This window comes from Hermetia illucens, chromosome 2, assembly GCF_905115235.1.
Source record: "Hermetia illucens chromosome 2, iHerIll2.2.curated.20191125, whole genome shotgun sequence".
In the NCBI taxonomy this organism is placed as follows: Eukaryota; Metazoa; Arthropoda; class Insecta; order Diptera; family Stratiomyidae; genus Hermetia; species Hermetia illucens.
In genome coordinates this window covers 113,410,070-113,433,578 of record NC_051850.1, presented here as the reverse complement: position 1 = coordinate 113,433,578, position 23,509 = coordinate 113,410,070, and the positions used below count along the sequence as shown (strand labels likewise).

Genomic DNA, 23,509 nt, shown 5'->3' with positions numbered 1-23,509 from the left:
CTTTCGAAATGCGTTAAAGATAAAACACTAATTGATTTTTACAGATCAATAAGTGCGCTACCTATTCGCTCATAGGTGTTTGGAAAATTGCTGCTAAGGAGAAAAATGACATCTATATCTGAAGATCATCGATCTGGTAGTAATATCTAGCAAATCCACAGAATCGTCTCCAAGATTAGACCTGCTTTGCTTAATTAGAATTTTTGTCTTTATTTCTCAGGATTAAATAGACATTCGGGAAGGAATGTCACGAAGACCTAATATATGGTGCAAAGAGGTAGATCCTTACCCAAATTAGATTCCAAACAAAGCACAAAGCCTTTACGTCTAGGAACCATTACATACGAACATGCATGTGCTGTACTTTGTGTTTACTTCAGACCTGTCTAGAGACAGTACTCTGATAACCACCCACTCCAATCCATAAAAAGAAAGGGAATGTTCAACATTCTTCTCAGAAGAATTGGATAGTGATTTAAAGCATGGAGAGCAAGGGATTGAAACTAAAAGTTGCTAAGTTTCGTTACAATGAATAAGGTTACTTATTTAGATCTTAAAGCCAGAAGGTTTTCTTGGCTAATTCCCACAAGGTCTTAATTACGACTACAGTTGAAACTTTTACTCCAACTCGGAGATCAGCACGAATCCTAAATGTTGAACTACTAGAATCGGTTCAATCGCAAATATTGCTAATGATAACCGGTGTCTTTTAGTACTTGTCCTATAGTATTTGAAAAATTCCAACGGAGGACCTAAAAGAAGGCTAACACTATAAATCACAGAAATATATTAGCTTAAAGTTGGCTGGCCCAACCTAAAGCCGTTAATCTCAAGTAATGTACAGATTTTAAATTAAGTAGCATTTCACTACCTTGATAAGGATTATGAAAGGAAATGCAATAAGCAGAGGCTTGTTGGAAGAAAAAAAAAGATACAGATATAGTCGGCTATGATCCAAACTAAATCCTAACAAATACTTATATGATCCAAGGAACTAAAAATTGATGCGAAACTCAGAACTAATTTCATATAAAGGTTTGTTTAATGAGAATATAAGACATTTGGATATGAGGAAGGTGCACTAACGTAAGAAAATTTCGGGAAGTAACAGATTACTCCAGAATATCATAATCATATACGCACACTAATCTCTAGTACCTACTCTACTCGTTCCCTTAACATATATATACATACAGAGGAAATATCTGAAGCATATATGCATGTATCTTCTCAAATTCGCATTTGATTATTGGCGGTATTTACTTAACAAACTTCAGAAGATTAACACATCCTAAAAACAGGGAAAGAGTTTCGGAAATTAGCCAGAATCAGAGGTTCAACGCTAATATTTGCATCCAATTAAACGCTCGCTACCATAAGTATCTTATAAGAGTCATTATCCAAGAAATATTTTGTGCATTGCATCTGAAACTTGAATAATAAAAGATTTCACTTTTCATTGCGTCTTATCTTTCCGTTGATGCTATAATAAATTATGTTTTCCATAATCGCCATAACAGTGGTGCGCTTTTAGTATCATGTTTACGTTCATGTCAATTATCTTATATAAAACTGTAAGCACTGCAATGCACTTCTTGTTGAACGTTTCACACACACGCACCAAATCCTTATGAACTTTATCCAGATAATTCCAAAGGCACAGTTGAATCAGGTCATTGAAAATAGATACCGGATAATTCCGATTACCGACTATCAGCCCGAAATCACGGATCCCGGTTATTTTTGATAAGCAAACAAGATTTTCACAATTTTTACCTTCTCCAAATAAACTCCGTCGCACCGAAACACTAAAATTTTCCTGTTTTCAGATAATTCCGTATAAATTTAGACTCCGCAAAGAGGGAAAACAGTTCACAAGAAACTATTTAGAGGAAAAACTGTCCGTTACAAGCACAGCAGAAAAAATTATGTCTCTCAGTCTGAGTTCATTTGAAATACGTTTGAAAAAGAAGACTGATCGGTATTTCATTCGACATTTTGATTTTATATGCAGACCCCTCCACACGTTGGAGCAGCCCCATGTTCCATTAATGTTTTTTAAGTAGCAGCAATAATCGTAGCAGTAACAACGGCAGCACCACCAACAACAACTCCATCGCCAACAAAACCAAGTGCAAGAGGAAGACAACGACGACGGTGGAAAGACGATTTTCTTAAAATGTTTAGATACTCATATTCCGCTGCTTCAATTCGTGCCGCAGCCGTAGGTTTCCCAGTCTTCAGCTCGCTTCTTCTTAGCCAATTTCTTGGCTTTGGTACATGCAAGGTATACGCACGAGAGAAAGAGTAAATTCAGGCACGAAACTCTGCCGTGGTATAGTAACATTATAGATGCATCCGGCGCTTCAACCTAAAGTATGAGAGGTTTACTCCACTAGACCAAAATCATGGTAAATAGGTAAGATTGTACCGTTAAAAATAGAAGTAAATTTATTTTCAAAATATTGATGACTAGACACATTTTGCCCAATTCTTAGCTAAGAAGTAAGGATTACGCAATTCAATAATTCATTGTCCTCTGGGACTTCTCAGCCTTGCATTGAAGGTATCCGTTTGATTCCGGGAAACCAAGTGAAAGCAAGGCAGAAAACGGAAGCTGAAGTCTTCAATTAAAACAGCATTATGATTTTTTATGTAAGAGGTGTCATGTACGTTAATATAATAGTGGCAAAAATGACCATCTTGATCAACAAAGGGAGCAGAGCTATCCCAAAACCTGAGTCCGCTAGCACCTAAGTGTATCTTTATGGAAGTGCGTTGTCGACTCGCGCTTGCACGACTCTCCAGGCTTGCGATTAAGGAAAAAATGGAGAACGCATCCTCATCACATCTCTATCCCGCCTCAGTTGATAATGAGAGTGACCTTTGAGATCCTGCCCCCCCCCCTTCCTTACTGCGGCATCTCCTGACAACTTGTTTTGAAGATACCCTTCTACTTGTGTGTGATTTCTAATAAGGGTCAGGAGGAAGAAAGGAAAGGAGTGTTAAAATTAAATAATTATTATAGTTAAACCCAGTCATTTTTATTCTAAAATGAATAAAGAAAAAACTTAGAAACTGGAAGGTCGATACTTCAGATATTCAGGTATTTTGTATTCTTTTTGTAAAGTAAATAAATAAGTCAGATCGCAAGAGTTGGCACTGACTCTTTTTGTTATCTCAAAAAAAATCAAAAGAACGCCGCAATAGACGACGCAGGACCGTTTTCTTCTCCGCCGTTCTTTTGCTTCTTTGGTTGTCGAACTACGCTCATTCCACTTGCGCGTTTTCTCTCTTGGGCAGTTCGTTTCCGCAGAGCACACAGGCCATCCTGGCGTATACGGCTTCGGGATAGCATTACAGTCACCGTCTCTAAGTTGGCAGGGGCCGTCGGTGCTTTGTGTTCAGGGAGTAGTATTAGATCAACGTCTAGATCCGCCTCCCGAAATGTGCGATCGGTCGCGACTTTCGGCAAGTACCAGGGCATGCTAGTACCATTGTAACTTTGCTGAAAAACTAAGAAATGTACCAGTACCTGCAATTTCTCACAAATGGCGACTGCTACCCAAAAAAGCAGCACCATGCCGCCTCACAATCTACGAACCCTTGAGACGGCGCAATTATATGGCGCTAAAGATTCATTTCTTCCCGTATCCCGGCATCACAAGTTAACACCGCAATTATTAAAAATCGCGGCAACAAATTTTTCGTCGATCCCCAGCACTCTTTCCATTGTTTCTGAAGACGTTACCGACAGACGTATTTGCGCACTTCTTCAAAAACACCGCAACATCACTACCGAGCGTAATCTCTCTGAGACCGTTAATCATAATGTTCTGTACCATATCAATACAGCTGAAAGATTTCAGATACTCCACATTTTCGAACAGGTGAAAGTAATAACTCTGCGGAGACTTCGGGAGTCGCACCGAAGAGTTTCGCAAGGAGGATTTGCACCAAAATGTCCACTTTTACGCTTCAATTTAAGTCATTCCGAAATCTTGGGGGAGGGGAGGGGGGAAGGGAAGATGGTATTCAAGCCCGAAAAAACTTCAGACATTGTTCTTGACAAAAGGTTTGAGAGTTACTGTTTGAACATCCTATTCTTGGGAAGGCGCAAAGTTCGCACCCACTAAATGAAAACCAATATGCTTAACTGGCGTGGAAAATCCTTTCAGTCTGCTACTGCTGACTCTAAAACCATACATGAGGGGCGCAGGAAGGGCGAGTATGCCATAGGTATGTTCCTGGACATTGAAAATCCGTTTATCTATAATAATTATAACTCCGCCGAAGCCGGTCCCAACCCCGCCGCCCGCAACGACACAATTCCGGCCACCATCAGGGAACGTGTTCGACTTGAGGTCATCTTGGAAACTGGTGATCCAGAGTCGATGGGGGCAGAGGCAGGAGCATCAACAACACCACGCCGCACTGCAGGTAACAGTTTCAGTACTCGCCGAAGCACTCTTCTCCACCGTCCAGCTGAGGTTTCCGCTGAGGTTCGGGACGAATTCCAAAGAGCGTATATAGAATTCTCGGATATGGATCCTTTGCATAAACCAGGTATTCCCAGGCTCTATGCATCTCCAGCAACTCCGGGAATTCTATCTCAAATCAATGATGAGATTGCATCTCGACTGTGTGCTGATATGTCGCTGCTGCAACTACAATCACTTGTGTATTGTTTTGCAGTTGCGGCTATCAGTTTGCACGGTCAGAAGATTCGCTTTCGTGTTATTGGTTTGAGTGACAAAAGAGATCCACCATGGAAAATTCGTCTGGAACGTCGGCGGGACTCACTAAGGCAGGACATTGCTAGACTGATTCAGATCAGCACTGGCAATGCCAGCCGACGGGTGAGAAATAAAGTGCAGAGGGTTTACCGGAACTATGCCATCCCCTGTGAGACACCCGTAGTTGAAATTCTGGACACACTAAAACAGAAACTTTCTGTCATATGCAGTCGGTTAAGACGGTATGGCGAAAGTTATTCCAGACGTGTCCCGAATGCAACATACGCGAGGAACCAGCGGAGCTTTTTCAGATCTCTCAACGAATCCCAACAGAGCGCGGTAACGGAAGCGTATTGGGGTGGACTTTGGTGGTTACCCGCCCAGCATGCTGAGTTGATCACCGCCGAAGGCACCCGCCATGCCAATACACCTGGCATGAATTTTGCGGATGTTACCGAATAGGAAGTTCGACGAGCCATAAACATCTCGAAGAACTGGAGGGGCCCAGGTCTGGATCGGGTGCAGAATTTCTGGTATAAGAAATTTACCAGCGTACACAGTCGGTTGGCACGCAGTATAAATGAGGTCATGAGTCGGCCGGAGGAATTTCCACTCTTCCTCACTGCGGGGATTACCTACCTTATCCCTAAGAAGGACACGGTGCAGGACCCCGCAGACACAAGACCGATCACTTGCTTACCAACCCTCTACAAATTCATCACGTCCATTATTAGTGGAAGGATCAATGCGCACCTCGAGACAAACAACATTCTGTCCGAGGAGCAGAAGGGCTGCCGAGTTGGGTCAAGGGGTTGCAAAGAGCAACTCATTATCGACTCGGTTGTTGTAGGACAAGCAACTAGAGGCCAAAGAAACCTCTTCAGTTGCTATATCGATTATGCCAAGGCTTTTGATAGCGTTCCACATACCTGCCAACCGACATCCTACATTTGTATCGCATTGATCCCAAACTAATAAAGTTTTTGGCGACAGTCATGGAAGGGTGGCATACCACCTTATCGGTGCGTACATCTGAGGGTACTAACACCCCAGAGTCCATCCGTATACAGAGGGGCATCTTCCAGGGGGATTCGTTGAGTCCCCTTTGGTTTCGTATGGCACTGAACCCCCTTTCATGGCTACTGAATGATACTAGAGGGCATGGTTTTGCAGTAAAGTATGGCCTACGTGCTAAATGCGAACTGACACACTTGATGTACTTAGATGACATCAAGCTGTATGCTGGCACTGACGACCATCTTAGAAGTCTGTTGCGAATAAAGCCATGTTCAGCCGTGATATTCGGATGGAGTTTGGATTAGACAAGTGTCGAATCCAAGCCACCCGCAAAGGTCATCACGAGCCGCATGCCGGACATAGCATTGGTGACCTCCACATCGAAGCTATGACCGAGACAGACTTCTACAAGTACCTAGGAATTCTGCAAGGAACCCATGCTCGAGTTGGTGATCTGAAGGATGCTTTGCTGTCCGAATTCCTGCGACGTGTAAAGCTGGTACTGAAATCGCACCTCTCGGGGAAGAATAAAATAAGCGCGTTGAATGTATTCGCTATCCCTTCACTGACTTATGCATTCGGAATATTGCCGTGGACGGAGACCGACCTGGAAAACGTCCAACGACGGATACGGACAACTATGTCCAAATTCCGAATGCATCACCCAAAGTCTGCCGTGGAGCGGATGAGCCTTCCTCGTGACATCGGAGGTAGGGGCGTGGTTGACGTGGCGGCACAACATCATCGCCAAGTCGATTCGTCGCGCGCTTATTTTTACAGCGAAGAGCAGGCGAGTCCCTTGCATGCGGCTGTCTGTAAGGCAGACTGTGGACTGACTCCACTTAACTTCAAGGATCGATCTTTCAATCCTTTGAGTGGGGTGAAGTCGGACCAGGAGCGGATCGATGAATGGAAGTCGAAGGCAATGCACGGTAAACACGTGAATTGTCTTTGGCAGCCATTTATCGAATAGATGGCTGTATGCTGGGGAGCTCATTACTGAGACGGCGGGGTTCATGTGTGAAATTCAGGACAGCGTGGTCGCCATACGAGCTTAAAAAAGCTCATCATGAAAGAACGGGTGGAGAACGACCAGTGCAGAATGTGTGGTTCGGCGTTAGAGACGTTGGACCATCTCATTTCTGGCTGTACTGTTATGGCACCGGTGCAATACATCACAAGGCATAATGCTGTATGTAAGGTTATCCACCAAAACCTTGCATACAAGCATGGGCTGATCACGGGGACATGTCCGGTTTACCCATATGAGCTGCAAGCAGTACTTGATAGTTCTGCTTACAGCATGTATTGGGACCGGCAAGTTCTGACTGATCGCCATACTCTACAATACAAGCATGACGTACTGTTAGTTGACAAGACGGGTCGCTCCGCGTATATTATTGACGTTGCTATCCCCCATAATAGCAACATTGACCAGAAATACGTGGAGAAGAAGGTGAACTATGAGCCATTGACTCGGGAAATCAAAGAAATTTGGCGTCTCGAGCGGGTGGTTGTAGTTCCCATAATATTGTCAGCTACAGGTATTGTACCTAAATCCCTCACGGCTTCCCTTGATGTCCTGGGACTTTCACACAGTCTGGTTCAAACCATGCAGAAGTACACCATTCTGCATACGTGCTCGATGTTGCGGGGAGTACTCGACGGATTCTCCCACTGACCTACCACCGGCCACCACCACCAATGCCCCTGTAGTTTTTAAGTAGGTAGGATCGTCCGAGCCTAAATGCTTGGCACTTAGTGCTAGTATTAGGTAAAATCCGGCATCTGCCGAGAAGGTGATAACTCGGAAAATAATAATAATCGTTGGCGCAACAATCCATATTGGATCTAGGCCTTGAAGTGTGTTAGAGCACTTCATTCAAGACCGTAACGGTACACTACAATAGTACACTGTAGGAGGCAATGTGGTCAGCAATGCGCTCGCCCGAGATTATTACCCTGATCTGACTCAGGTACTCATTCACAGCTGAGTCGACTGGTACCGACGTCAAATCACGATACAAATTCCGCTATCACCGGGGAGATTTGAATCGCGATCTTCCGTACGACAGCCTTGTGCTCTAACCACTCAGCTATCCGGACACACACACACAACTGTTTATCTACAGCCTATCCAAAAACTTTGAGATGCTGCCAAAGCGCATGGTGTTGATGATACTTTAATTAAGTGGATTTACGCTGTTCTAACCCAGAGATGGCTGTGTACTGAAATGGAAATCGATCGCTACCTGGCAGTAGAAGCAACTCAACGCTGCCCCTAAGCAGGTGTCCTACCGCCACTTCTATGGGGTATGCTGACCGATTCACTACTATTCGAACTGCAAAATTTGCCAACACGCGCTAAAGCTTATGCTGATGACGGTGCTGCCCTAGTTGCTGAACGGGGATCTCGTGACGGTTTGGACAAATATATAATATGCCGTTGATCTGATTGACGGTTCCTCAGGCATGGACTTTCAGTAAATCTAAATAAAACCGCGCTGGTATTATTCTCAAAAAGGGGGAAAAATGAATGGACTTTGCCTCCCAGAAGTGGGGGGTACAACCCTTCTACTCTCCGAATAAGTGAAACATCTTGGAGTTATTCTTCAAGGAAAACTTGAAAATCCCAGAAGAATGTTTGCCAGGATGTACAGTCTTCTACATCGGTGGGTAAAAGCATAACAAGGCAAACACATCGCAATCTGCAGCGATAGGCAGGGTGACTTCAAGAGTTTAGAAGTTCTGAGATCACCTCCAAAATCGTTGAGGAATGTAGAAACCGTTTGAACTCTGAACTAATCTGGGTACACAGTCACTGTGGTGTAGAAGGAAATGGAATCTCACATGCCTTGGTAAAGAGGGTTGAACGTCCTCCATCGGGACGGGAACCAGCAGTTGCAGTGTCAGTAGTATTGGTTAAGGCTGCCTACATAAACGGGAAACAAACTTCCTGTAATGGCAGATAGCAGAACTTTAACACTGCTAGACACACCAAACTTTTCCCATCAGAACCTAACATGCATACTGGAAAGTTTATCTTATTGAGGAACTTTATCCTATTGAAAGACTTGCGGAGATATTGTGGGCATTCTGACAGACCATAATTCACTATCTGGTCATATGTTCAGAATATGAATTGTGCAAAATGGTCTTCCTTCTTTAACGAGGAAATGCAGCATTTTCTACGTGAATGCTCATTGTATGGATGCATCAAACATCATACCTTTGGTCCACTAACGGAAATCCTGCGATACATACGAATCCGAGATATTCCTTTATACGGTGTGAAGAGTGATCGAATAAAAATGATTCGGCAAACCGGCCAGACATGTTTGTTTAGGAAATGAGCGAGAATTTCATGTATGTTTAGGAAGTAAGTGAGAATTTTATGCGTATCTTCATCGCTGGTAAATATTTTTTATAAATTCTAAAATACAAAAATATTTCTGATTGACATCTCAACGACTTTTACGGCCACAGATGAACACATGGTATCGTCTGGCTTGCGTGGATGGTGTTTTTAGTATAATTGGCGGGCGGATGCACTGTGAACTGTTCAGGCATGACTAACTAGCCTGGCTGACCGTGGATGGCTGGTATAACAGCAAACCCCTAGCTAAGATGTGGTATAGCACCGGGTATACTCCTTGAGGAATTCCCGCGCTGATATTATATTGTTAACTGAAAATATCTTTTACATTTCACGTGGAATCTGCGTCTCTTCAAATAAGATATGTACATATTAACCCAACAACGTGGGAATCGAAGAATGAATCCTTTTTTAATAACATTTTCCGAATTCTTCCCCTTTACTGTTGACTTGCAGCCAAAAGTATTCACAGTAGGTTTTTATCTGACACTCCATATGCCAATATCCCTCTTACAGCTATGTATAACTCCTTAAAGTCAACATACCTAAATTTATAAGTTTGGCAGATAGCTTCACGAAAAAGTGTAGATATGTCGGAAAATTGAAACTCAGTGTTTCAGATAAGAAAGGTGTTGTGATCTTTTTATGGGTCATGGTAAATATATATTTAGTAAGGCAGACTACCCCTTTCAACAGAGATTCTAAGTATAATACATATGATATCTATGTAAATTTACGCCACGCAGACAATTTTTACCCACTATAACTTTTCATTCCGGATGACTGTCCAGTGAAAGTTTCAAATCTTACTGGTGACAGAGAGATTTATATCGTGACTGAACCTCAGCACCATTCGATTCTGCTCTGAATGGGAATCTGTGTATCTACGGGGATCGTGTGACGGTATGCGCAAGACCTATTGATTTTTCCGATCATTTTGGGGTGCATAGTAGTAGGAAACTGGAACTACAGTTGAGCTGGTCAGAACCTGCTTTCATAGACTAACCTTAGATTCAAGGTACGAATTGCCATAATAAACTCGAAAACGTTTGCCTATAATACGTGTGTAATCGATTCGATAGGTTCAGCGGTGCTATTGGTGTGCGGATACCACACTATACAAGGATATATAAAGCGGCCGGTAATAGGTTGTCTATAGTTGCTATGCTCCTCTAAGTCTTAAATAGACTTAGTTGGATAACCTGCTCAGGAAATTGGTGTGAGATGCGAAAAGGCAGACCAGAAGCCACTGCCAGGAAGTTTAGCTACAAGGGGGCATTGCTTTTTGCCTTCCAACAGTTCGCTATTATATCAAAAAAGCTAGGATACCGGAAGCTGGGCGCCTCGGGTATAAAAGTACTTGTACTTCTAGGATGAACTTAAAAGGGTTTTTCTGGTAAATTTCTAAACCATGCTGATATACTATATTTGTTCAGATATCCGAGGCCTAATTTCATATAGATGCATCATTGTGATTTTTTCAGATTTTTCGGTTGGATAGGTTCTGAGAATGAGACCCGTTTCACTTTTCGGGGCACACATTTTAAGCCTTCAATTCCTCATGTTTCTCCCAATATCAGAAATCAGTTTCGAAAAGCAATTATCGAGCCCTTTTTGTTGATACCCACATGACCATATTCTGTGAAAAAACTAACACCCCCGTTTCGCATCTATGAGGAACACCCCTTGAAACTCAACACAAAATGATACAATTTCCTACATATAAAGGGATTCCAGACCAAACCTTCTCACCAAATTTCGTTTTAGTAGGTTGAGTCATTTTCGAGTTAAGCGCGTGTGAAAGACAGGCAGACTGACATTGAATCGGTTTTTATAAGGCTTTGTTTCTCACCTTGCAAAAGAGTGTTGAGTTCATACATTCAGGAAAATTAATTAGTTGTTGTCTATTTCGCGGAAAACCAACGAATACTATATCCACCGTCTCAAAGCTAACAAACAGATCGGTGGAAACATATACCCAAAAATCGAGAAAGCATCAGCCTTTTCAGCGAAAGTGATGAACGATGAACATTTATAGAGGTGTGGCTGGATCAGTACATGACCAGCACATTCCCCATTAGACTGTTCAGAAGGTTAAGGAAAACAAATGCAAGTAAGTCATAAATTGGAACCTCGGTGCTTCAGATAAGAAAGTTGTTGTAGGTATTCAATGGTCCCATTTATGTACGTATAACTGGTGTCCGGATAGCTGAGTGGTTAAAGCACAAGGCTGTCGTACGGAAGGTCGCGGTTCAAATCTCACTGATGGCAGTGGATTTGTATCGTGACTTAACGTCCGATACCAGTCGACTCAGCTGTGAATGAGTATCTGAGTCAAATCAGGGTAATAATCTCCGGCGAGCACAATGCTGACCACATTGCCCCCTACAGGGTACTGCAATTCTGTAGTGTACCGTTACGGTCTTGAATGAAGTACTCTAACACACTTTCAAGACCATGATCCAATATGGATTGTTGCGCCAACGATTATTATTATTATAACTAGTAGAGTATACACGTTGAATAGATCCGATAATCATTTCGTTGTGGCACTGGCATTTTATCTCGTAGAGAGTAGTAAGGAGTAGTAATTTCGCCCACAACAACTTTGGTAATAATAGCTGGATTTTCAAAAAAATTTCCAGCATACGCTTTCAATCTTCTTCAACGAATTTACATTTTCAAAATATAATACTGTAATATTATTAACTTTATTTATGCAGATATCTTAAGGAGAGTATTTCGAGGTCTAGATACCGTGTGCATGAGTTACCACTTTTCAATTTTTTCGGTTGATAAAATAAAAACCAGCGCTTGAAATAATTTACCCCTTTTGGACCCCTTCCCCCGTCCCAATTTCGACACTTATACCTGCTTGGAAAAGTATTAATCGATACCATTCATTTGATACCCCACATAGCAAGCTTCTTTAAAAAAAGGTGTCCACCCCTCTTTTGATTATATGAGAATGTGCCCCCCTACTTTCAACCTATGGCAATGTAATTCACCGGTGGTGCGCAGTTCCAACTTCTTTACGAAATGTCGTGTCAATACACGCAACGGTTCCCGAGAAAAGCGCATGTGACAGACAGACATACAAAGGTAGGGGTGATGATCACGAACCTGATAGAGTTTGTAGGTCCCCAACATAGCTTGTACGGTGAAAGAAAAAGCCAAGTACATTCTATAAGATCAACGTATTTTGACGCACGAAAACGGGCTACACTGCTCAAAGAAAAGGAAAGCGAAAGTGTAAAATCACTCAAACCAATACATATGGTAGGAACTTGGATTAGAGGGGATAACTCAGAGTCCCGCAAATGGTACAGGAACACTAATAGAGAATCGCCAGAGCGAACTGTAAAGCGTAAGATGGGTAAAACAGAACCGATGCAATTAGCAAACTCACCTACTGAAAGTCTGCCGAAGCATCCGAAGAAACGCATCAATGACTCTACTTGGACTAAAGTAGATAAAAAAGGAGGACCGTAAAAGCATCAATGCCAGATGCGCTGATTATAACAACAAAAAGCAAACTGATATATACGCAAATCTTGCGGAAGGTTAAGACAGATAGTTCCCTCCTGGACTTGGGTGAACATCTTAACTGAATAAGACGCACGCAGAAAGGCGATTTGCTCCTTGATCTTAAGCCTGTAGGGGGTAAGGCCCACAGTCTACAAAAGATGATCGAGTCACCGCAAGGGCATAGCAGCGGAGGCAAAGGTGAGGCAGGTCAATGGTTGTTGAGTGCAAGGACATAGCGAAAAAACTATTGCTGTCAGCAAAATTTACTTTGGTTATGTCAGCTGTCGACTACGAGAACAGATATCCCCAAAGTGGTGTTTCAAAAGGCTGGAATTTGAACACATTTCGAGAAACTGTTGAAGTGAAGCTGCGAAGAAGAAGGGCATATTCCAAAATAGTGCAATTTCAATCCTAGATGCCTGCTATGCAAAGAAACATAGGAGAACAACGTCGGCGATTTCAGCTGTTCGTAAATAAAATTCCTACAACTGAATTTGAAGCAGTTCCAGGCAGCTCAGGGCCGCACGCCTGGGATATGAGATTGGTGAAAGAACTTACATTTAACGACACAATCTAAGAATCTTCAACGGCAAGTGACCAAGGAATATATGCACAGAGACCATTAGGCTATCATCTTTCAGATCGTGCTTAAGGCAAATGGAAAATATATCAACTCCGAGAAACTCGATAAGCAAATATACGAAGAACTGCTATTGCACTCAAGAAGCGAATGCTCAACTTCTGGCGGAATGCCGAAATAAAAAAAAGTCCGCAAGGTTTGCCAGAAAACACAGCCAACGTTGCAGGAACCGACCGAGAAGAGATTTTCCCCGGAAAAATTCGTCTTAAAGCCCTATATGCCTATTAAGCGATATTGAACGAGTCATCCACAATAAGTTTGTACTGAACACAGAAAGGGCATAATCTACTTATCTACGATTAAATCTTTTTCTTTTTCTTCAACCTTTGTGCCATTCACAAGCGGGGTCGGCTCTATCACATGTCTTATCTAGATGCAATCTCGAGGCTTTTAAATCCCCATTCAGCATATCAAGCCACGTTTGTTTCGGCCGGCCTTTTGGTCGTTTACCATCGACTTCGATATTCAGACCAATCTTGGCAAGTGAATTCTCGTTAGCCGGAATTGCGTGACCATACCATTGAAAACGCCTCACTTGCAATTTTTCCACCATCGGTGCAACCCCATAACGATCGCGAATATCCTCATTTCGGATGTGGTCAAAACGTGTCACGCCATTATGCCAACGCAACATCTTCTTCTACTTTAAAGCAAGACGCCGTTCATTGTCTTTTGTAGTCGGCCAACACTCAGAATTATAGAGAGCAGCAGGACGGCCGATATTGCGGTAAATTTTAGATTTGAGACGTTCGTTGATACGCCGATCACAAAGAACATCGGTTGTGGAACGCCACTTCATCCAGCTGTGAACCACATTTTCATTATTTTTGTAAAATTTTAAGTAATTTATCAAAATAGTCATAGACTTAGCATTGAATCATTGAATACGTGAATCTGAAAATTGCATTCAACATACATATGTACCACAACTGAATTTTCAGTACAACAAGAAATGGTACTACTTTAATCTCAAGTAAACATTTCTATGAGAGGCACGTTTCGGTTGTATGTGGTTTTGCAACGAAACCTTTATATGCATTAGACCGACTTCAGTAAAGAAAATCACGTGAAGTTCATCTTCAGTTCGGCATGTGGCAGCTTTGTTGATCGTTTAACATTCAGTTGACTTCCTCAATGACTTACAGTTCACTAAGTAGCAGCAATATCAGAAAATTTGCTGGAACCGTTGCAATTCCCCAGTCTTCTGCAGAAAGACAGAATACAAGAGGACAAGACAGGGAATCCTTGCATATTTTCATGCAAACTTAATGTTAGCCTGGAACAGAAGATCTACAAGGCAAATTAATTTATGCCCACATCTCCCTACTATAAATACTATTTCGGAAAGTCATTAGCAATCCCACATAAACACATTTGTATTCTTGCCAGAGATTCCTCTCTTTGCATACTTTGTTGCACATCTCGGCTAGATAACAAGTTCCAGACGAACATGGAACTTTTTGCATGCTTGGAACGTCAGTGAAATCTTTATTCTTGTAGCGTCATGGAGTGTTAATTGCAGTTCAAAAGTCACCTGAATGGCTACTGAAAAGGTCACTGCGTTCCTGTTATGGCATATAAACGACACTCTTGTCGTTTGCGTTAAAGTTCATAACAATGAGGGCATATATTTCATTTCATCAAGGCGAATCACTTTCAACACTTCAAAGCTGCATTTTTCATTGATTACTATTGTTCATTGCAAGCCGTTTTCACTTGAATGCATCCATTTTTTGCCAATTAGTTTGAGTTGGAAAAGTTAAAGATACTTAGCTTTATCCGACTTCAACGTTTCTAGTTGGTTGAATCGTGTTTATTTCATTTGTTGACTATATAATTCAACTGGATGCCTGAGCAACCTGAATATTGGAAGTGACGGACTCAATGATGTTAAACGGTTTTATTTATGGGCTTTTAAGTGCACTAATTAGCAAATGGTAAATGCTGCCACTTCCTGATACCCCAAATCAACATTTTTCATGAATATGTGCCACTAAATTCACTAAAATTACTTCTTCGTCTGGTCATTATCCACCATTACTCTTGGCATAATAGGTTCAATGCAGCCCTCATAGGGGATTTACGGAAACAATTTCTACTCCGACATTGGGGAACGTCTGAAACCTCAATCACAAATCAGATGAAATCACAGCATTAAATCCGATTATATAACATTGCCGCCACTACATGATATGTAGAAAAAATAGAACTCTTTGATACCCCAACATACCAATTTAACCTAGCTATCCAGCTCAGAGTATTCCTAGCTAAGTCCTTTGATTACAACCTGAAAAGGCTTCTCCAAAAACGATTAAGAAACAGGAGAATCTCGATTAAGTGACATCGAAAAGAGAAATTTCCATTGCCAAGTTGAAAGAACTTGAGGAGGAGTCATTGTGAGTTTATGAAATACAATTAGCAGCATAGGCAGCGCAAAAAACGTGGGCAGCTTGAAGCGTTCAGATTTGATGAGTAGTCTGCCGCTTCAGAGAACAGATCTCATTAAAGATGTGCTTTAAATGTCTCATGTGTCCGGATAGCTGAGTGGTTAGAGCACAAGGCTGTCGAACGGAAGGTCGCGGTTCAAATCTCGTTGGTGGCAGTGGAATTTGTATCGTGATTTGACGTCGGATACCAGTCGACTCAGCTGTGAATGAGTACCTGAGTCAAATTAGGGTAATAATCTCGGGCGAGCGCAATGCTGACCACATTGTCTCCTACAGTCTACTGTAGTGTACCGTTACGATCTTGAATGAAATGCTCTAACACACTTCAAGGTCCTGATCCAATAGGATTGTTGTGCCAACGATTATTATTATTATTATTATTTAAATGTCTCATGTTTAGGCACTGTGCGAAGGCATGCACTAGCGGCGTTGATCGATCCGATCGGGATAGAAGGAGTGGAAGAAAATACCTTATTGCCAGGGAATGCAACAGGCAACCCCAAATGTTTATGGAGTAATGGAAAGGAGGGACGGGATAACCGACATAATGCTGGAATTAGTAAATGACCAAAATTCAGGAAAGCGCTGTTTGTAGTGAGAAAATCAGGTTTATTCGAATAAACCATTGCGAGAGTGAGTGAGGCAGCCAGTGTTTTTATGTGGCCGAAAATAAGTGGTGTGTATGTGCACCACTACCATGCCTCATCAAGTCTGACACTGTGTGAATTCGAGGAGAGACGTGACAAGCTTGTTCTCGACGCAAAGAAATGAAATCCAAGATGATTGTCGGTGCTTCAGGTCGGTAGTAGAGAAACAAATGCAAGAGGATGAAGTTTATTAGAGGCTTTTCCGCAGTTAGATATAGTTCTGGTCAACGAAAGTGATATAAACAATTGCGAAAAGAGGAGCCTGGAGTCGACCATCGACTTGACCTTTACCACCGTTTCACTGGTGCATCAACAAAAACTACACCCATCGCGATCACTAGGTAATCTTCTTTAAAATGTGGGGCGGCTACGGGGCAGAGAACCAGCATGTGTGAAACCGAGAAAGATGTCAAGCTGCTCCGCAAAAGCATTGTATGAGCCAACCTTCATAAAGATGTGGCTAGACCAACCTAATAAAGCAAGTCGCTCCACAAAAAGAGTTGCCCATGTCACCACCACCATGCATTACCAAAACATACGGCATGTCCACGCCGAGGAGAATTCATTCCTCAGTAGATTTTCCAACTACTGCCGAAATAGTAAACTTTCCAACCTTCTATCAGCCGGCCACCTAGCCAGAAAAATGACTCAGAGGGCGGTAGTTAGAATCGATCAAGGGGAAAGTACACCCATAAAGAAGCCCGCAAAACCTCACCCTCACAACCTGACCACCGAACGAAGCAAGAGGGAATGTTTTAATATGAACTCGTGGGGAAGTGCCTATAAAATCGCGATGGAACGATTCAGAGGCCGTTCATCTGTGCAGATCATCTGCAACTTGTCTAGAGAGTTCTGGCCTTACATTTGTGGAGGGAAAGATCGCAGAAGTCCCAATCACCAAGCCTGTGAAAGAAATTATGATGGCATTCAAATTGAAAATCATTTAGTGACTTCTTAGCTGACCATCCAATTCTTGCGAGTGTTTATAGCTACGAAGCTACGTTATAAGCAACACTTGCAGCATGTTTGCGACCAAGTATCCAATGCAAATTTGACTTTGGTAAGGATAATTCGTGATGTATACTTATTCTTGCTTATAGCCAGGATGTTGAGCTTCATCTTGTTCTATGCCGCGCCAATTTGAGAACAAGTCGGGAAACCGGAAGCTGGACGCTTCAGGTACGAAAGGTTTTCTGTATTTCTTAGTACGTAGCACGTAATATATGCATATGTCCACTTTCGGGTGATATTGATATTGATCGTCTTCAATTTTCAAAGAAGCAACAATTTCGACGTATTATCAATTTGTTAATAATAGTGCGATTTCCATCAAAGTTGGTATGATCATGCTCTACATTATAGCCTATATCACTGCAGAATTTCGTGCCGCTAGGATGAACTTAAGGAGGGTTTCCAGCCAATTACAAAAAATTATAGTAATATACTATTATTAACTTTCATTGAACAGATATCGGTATGAAAGGTATTTCGGAGCCAAGGCACCATATACTGGCAGCCCCCTGATTTTTTTTCAGAATTTTCCGTTTTGGTAGTTTCTGAGAATGGCCCCCTTAAACACCCCCCACATGACTATATTTGATGAAAAAAAATTGTACACCCCCCTTTTGCATGTATGGGGACCCCCCTTAAATTCAACGTAAAAGGATGTAACTCACTGTATGTGTGAGCGTTCATAGTTCGCACCTTTCCACCAAATTTGGTGTCAATCGCTATAACCGTCTCCGAGAAAAATGCGTGTGACGGACAGACAGACAGACAGACAGACGGTAAACCGATTTTAATAAATCGTAGCATTGTAGATTTCAGTTAGTGCTCACATAACTGAGTGCAGCCTACGACAAGTCGAGAAACCGGAAGCTGGACACTTCAGGTATGAAAGGTTTAATGTATTTCTTTTATAAAGACATTTAAGTATGCATTTGCTCCATTAGTACCTACCACGTAACCATTTTGACCAATTATAACATTGGGATTAATAGTGTGATTTCAACCAAACTTTTTTCGGTTGGGTGGTTTTTGAGTACGGGTCTGAAATGATTACTTTCGACCCCCTGTACTCCCCACCTTTCCAACAAATGTCAAAACTGTTACGAGGTTCGGAATGTACTAATCGAACCCTTTCAGTTGATACCCAACATGACTATATTTGATGAAAAACAATTTTACATCCCCCTTTTGTATGTATTACATCAATGTAGAATTATGTAACTCATTGGATACATGAGCATTCACAGTTTTCACCTTTCCATCAAATTTGGTGTCAATCGCTGCAACCATCTCTGAGAAAAATGCGTGTGACGGACAGACAGACAGACAGACGGACAAACGGGCAGGCACACACACAAACAGTAAACCGATTTTAACAAGCTTTTGTTTTACACGAAACCTTTAAAAAGGATGTGCACTGTCTTCAGAGCTCTCTTATATGCCGCAGCGTTCGTCATCTTTGGAGTGGTACCCATTGACATCTTGGCATGATGAACATATACAATGCGCAGTCAGACGAAGAACGCCCCAAGGAAGAGATCTGTGCATAGATAGCATGGGCGCTAGGAACGCTCGGGAAAGGGCTGGTGAAAACACGGGCTAATCCCTGCCATCAGTTGCTAGTTGGAGAGATGATGCGATCACATAAACTATAATCTTATCCGGTTTCTCAAGGAGCATGAAGAATATTAGCAAGGCATGCACAGGTTTAGATCAACGTTGTCCAAAGTGCGATGGAGTCTCAGAGAAGCCAGAGCATGTATTGCTCCGTTGTCCAGGAACAAGGAACCTAGAAATCTGATGCCCAGATCGGATCTATCCAGAGCAAAGCAGCAAGATGAAACCAGGAAAAAGCGTCTACAGACATGACGTACCGAAGAAAACAAACCGCCCCGTAATTTAATCCCTTTCACATAAAACCTTAAAAATCATATAAAAGGCTAAAAGGCTAGCAAAAGACTGTACCCAATCCTGTATAATGTACTTCATCTGGTCACATTAAAGATGGCCTCACCACCAAAACAGCACTTTGTTTCGAGGCTAGCATACCTTATCTCATCGGACGAGGAATTGCAAAGGTTAACAATCATCATTCTTGTGTGCCAAGCTTCCAAACGATGACAATCCGAGCTATATTACTGACTCCTTCCTCACAATTCGACGGTGGGTGTGTTGTTAATTTATGTATGAAACTTTGGGGGCTAAAGCCGGTTCTCAATGTACGGTAGCTTAACGCTAGTAGAAATACTACTAGTTGGGAATGGACTGTTAACCATCACTCAACATTACAAATCGCGAAGAAAGTGGGGGTAGTCCACAACAACTCATCTTCATCTAGTTTCCGAATTATCAATAAATAGAAGTGAATTTCTGAACTATCCATTTTGGCTTTTAGACCCCCTTTTCTTTATTCTCTGTATTATGTTTCTTTGATTTATATATTTTCAGGGTTTTCTTCTGAGTAATTTCCTTCACGACATTCCATACGACTTGTGTTGGTTGCTGAGGAATCCTAGTACCTTGAAATGTCTATACGAAAATACGACTGCGAAGAAATCCGTGCCAAAGTCTAAATATTATAAAAGGTGCCATGCTAAAAGCAGTAATTGAACATAGCGCAGAGAGGGGTGGCGATACTTACCTTAAGCAACTTATCGTCCCAAGCTGAGTGATAATCCGATCTCATTTAATACTCCGTTTGCCCCGCAATTTACTGAGACAATATTGACTCCAATTGATTTCCTTATGCAAGAAAAGGTTCAGGCTGAATCGGCCAAGCTTCTTGTTTTGCCATTGCTGCCTACTTTTGCGATCTAGGTGCCCACATTGTCTGTCTTATCAATTCGTAGAACATAAAATTTATGAGGCGTCCAGTAACTAATTCGGTGCTTATATACAATGTTCACCCGTATCGTCTTATAAAGAAGTTTAGTGGGAAGCACGTTAGGCACACTCCGCCAAAAAATACTTCTGCCTAGAGTGCCAACGCAATAAATGGGAATACAGCTACCAGGGATATTAGGCCGGTGAATCTCCCACCGAACCAGGTTCGGTAAATTCCTCACTAAGCCATGCCTAGACTGAGCACCCAAATTTAAAAAATAGTAGGTGAGCCGCTTCGGTCACGCTGCTCCTAGGGCAGAGGTGAGGCCGTGAGGTGTAAAGCCCTCTTCGTTTACTTTTTTTTTAAGTTTGGCTGCTAAGCCCTAAACGAGAGGTCCGTGGGCCGAAAAAGAGGGAGTAAGTTAAGACCTCTCAATCTTCAAACAAAATATTTGAAATAAGTAGCTTCCCGATCAAACCTTTTCTGACAGCTCGGAGACCAAGGATCTCATCAAGTTTTCAAGTGACATCATGCGTCTAAATAAATGGTGCTCGGTATGTCCCGCAATGTGTCACCGTTATCACCTTAACTGTGGCGTCGCACATTCCACTTGTCTGGTTTAGGCTTGGGGAACTTCCTGTCGATCTTCAATCTGTTTGAACCCAGAAATCGATCCAAATTGGAAAATTGCCTCTAATAATCTTGGCCTGTCTTCGCTTTTCAATATAATGTCCGTATGTAGTTTCCGCACTTTGTTTTCGCCTAATGTGATATTCTCAGCATACATAGTTCCGAAAGTGATGAAACTGCTAAGTTCAGCAAAGCATGTGCCAAAGGACCCACTCTCAGTTTTTCCGATTGCTTCCTCTTCTGCCCAGTCGTAGTAGCTGTAGTAAAGTTGCTGCTACTTTCTCTCTTCTAAATTTTAGGACTGGCAGTGCTACAGGTCGTTTTTCATTTACTGCTTTCTTCCGTAGAGATATCCCTTCAGAATTGTCCGTAGTTTCGATTTGCAGAGGACATTAATTCACCATAGCAAATTTTTTTTTAGCGATCCGTGGTATCAGCCATTGAAGCTCGAATTTTCCATCAGCTCGAGGCTGACCGACCCGAATATGAGCTAGTGAGCACTTTGCCATAGCACTTTCACGTCTCACTTTGAGCCACCCTTGTAGCATGTAGGCCATGTAAGTATTTTGGAGACCATCTCCTTCAAAAAGACTCATGTAACCCGTTCAACTACTACTAATGGTCATATAAATGTCGTAACGTTCGGTCGACTTCTGGAAATGCATTCAGCTTATTCAGCTTATTAATTGATCAAAAAAGCTCGACGGAGCGCTGTTTGAAACCTTTGACGCTTGATCACTCCATCCTTTCGCGTTAAAAAGGCTTGGATAGTTATTCCACTAACACAAGAAATAATACAAATCCTCTGGACAGTGAGAACAAATTAAAGTTGTCTTGGCTTTGATCATTTATTTGCACTTATCTGTACTTGTCTATATAAATTTGACTTGTTCTATTCATAAGTGTCCGGATCACTTAGTGGTTAGACCGCTTGGCCGTCGTAGCGAAAGGGCGTGGTGGAAATTCCACTGCTGGTAGAGTGATTTTCACGGTGACTCAACTGTGGATGAGTACCTGAGTCTAATCAGGGTAAGAATCACGAGACGAGTGCAGTGCTACGTTACCTTCTATCGTATAAGGTTGTCCTGTAGTTATACCGTTACGGTATCAAATGAAGTGCTCTAACATAGTTCAAGGCCCGGATCCATTTGGTTTGTCGCGCCAACGATTATTATTAATTTTGATATGAATTCAACTGCTTTTGCATAAAATGATCATAGCTGAAATTATAAGAACTCCGCCGTTGCCGGTTCCAATTCCGGTTGTGAAAAGAGGAGGGATGGATAGCTTCAGTCTGAATGGCTGTACACCACTGCAGCCTCTCATGGGGTAAATGAGGAAAGTGCAGGAACTTTGCAGTCTTGCAGATTACTCACTGAGGGAGCTATCCCCACATCTGGCAGTTAGGTATAAAATGCAAATCCAGCTATGAGAAGAAGAAAGAATTTAAGGTCCGGTACGGATAACCGGCGGGAGTCGTCTGACTTGGTGACTGGGTCGGGCTCTCGTAATGGACAGCACCGCGTCGAAACCGCTAGTCGTGGGGCGGTTCGACGTCTAGGCGCCACGACGAGCAGGAGCACAGCTCCGCCTGAATTGGACTGAAGAAATGAACCTCTTTATCATCCGCTCCAACTACGAAATAACGGCGGGGGCGGCTACAACATCTTACCGCCCCTTGTCGCACCAGAGATTCGTCTAGTGTTTCCCGCAATTCGCGCACGTGACTGTGCAATTATAATCACTTGTGTATTGTGGTGCAGTTGCAGCTGTCAGATTGCACGGTCAGAAGATTCGCTTTCGTGTTATTGGTTTGAGTAGCCGAAGAGATCCACCATGGAAAATTCGTCTGAAACACTGCATTGGCAATGCCAGCAGACGGATGAGAAGTAAAGTGGAGAGGAGACTATGCCATCCCCAGTAAGACACCCGTAGTTAAAATTCTGGGCACACTAAAACAGAAATTTTCTCTCATATGCAGTCGGTCACGACGGTATGGCGGAAGTTATTCCAGACGTGTCCCGAATGCAACATATGCGAGGAACCAGCGGAGCTTTTTCAGATCTCTCAACGAATCCCAACAGAGCGTCCAGACAGTACAGTTTTCGGTGACGGAATCGAAAGAGTATTGGGGTGGACTGTGGGGGTTACCCGCCCAGCATGCTGAGCATGCTGAGTAGATCACCGCCGAGGGCACCCGCCATGCCAATACACCTGGCATGAATTTTGCGGAAGTTACCGAAGAGGAAGTTCGACGAACCATAAACAGCTCGAAGAACTGGAGAGGCCCAGGTCTGGATCGGGTGCACAATTTCTGGTATAAGAAATTTGCCAGCGTACACAGTCGGTTGACACGCAGTATAAATGAGATCGTGAGTCGGCCGGAGGAATTTCCACCTTTCCTCACTGCGGGGATTACCTACCTTATCCCTAAGAATGACACTGTGCAGGACCCCGCAGACACAAGACCGATTACTTGCTTACCAACCCTCTGCAAATTCATCACGTTCATAATTAGTGGAAGGATGAATGCGCACCTCGAGACCAACAACATTCTGTCCGAGGACGAGAAGGGCTGCCGATTTGGGTCAAGGGGTGGCAAAGAGCAACTCATTATCAACTCGGTAGTTGTAGGACAAGCAACTAGAGGCCAAAG

The 23,509-nt window shown here is 42.6% G+C and overlaps 1 protein-coding gene across 3 annotated transcripts in view; it reads right to left on the bottom strand.

Moving 5' to 3' along the window:
- LOC119649994 (U-scoloptoxin(01)-Er1a) overlaps positions 1-1,998 on the bottom strand; it is a 72,699-nt gene extending 70,701 nt beyond the window's left edge. For 2 of the 3 annotated variants that reach the window (XM_038052451.1, XM_038052454.1), the window contains exon 1: positions 1,777-1,998. The gene's annotated coding sequence lies outside the window, so the exon portion shown is untranslated. The remainder of the gene's footprint in view (positions 1-1,776) is intronic. The other variant, XM_038052453.1, reaches the window with a different exon arrangement.
- Positions 1,999-23,509: the final 21,511 nt, after the last annotated feature.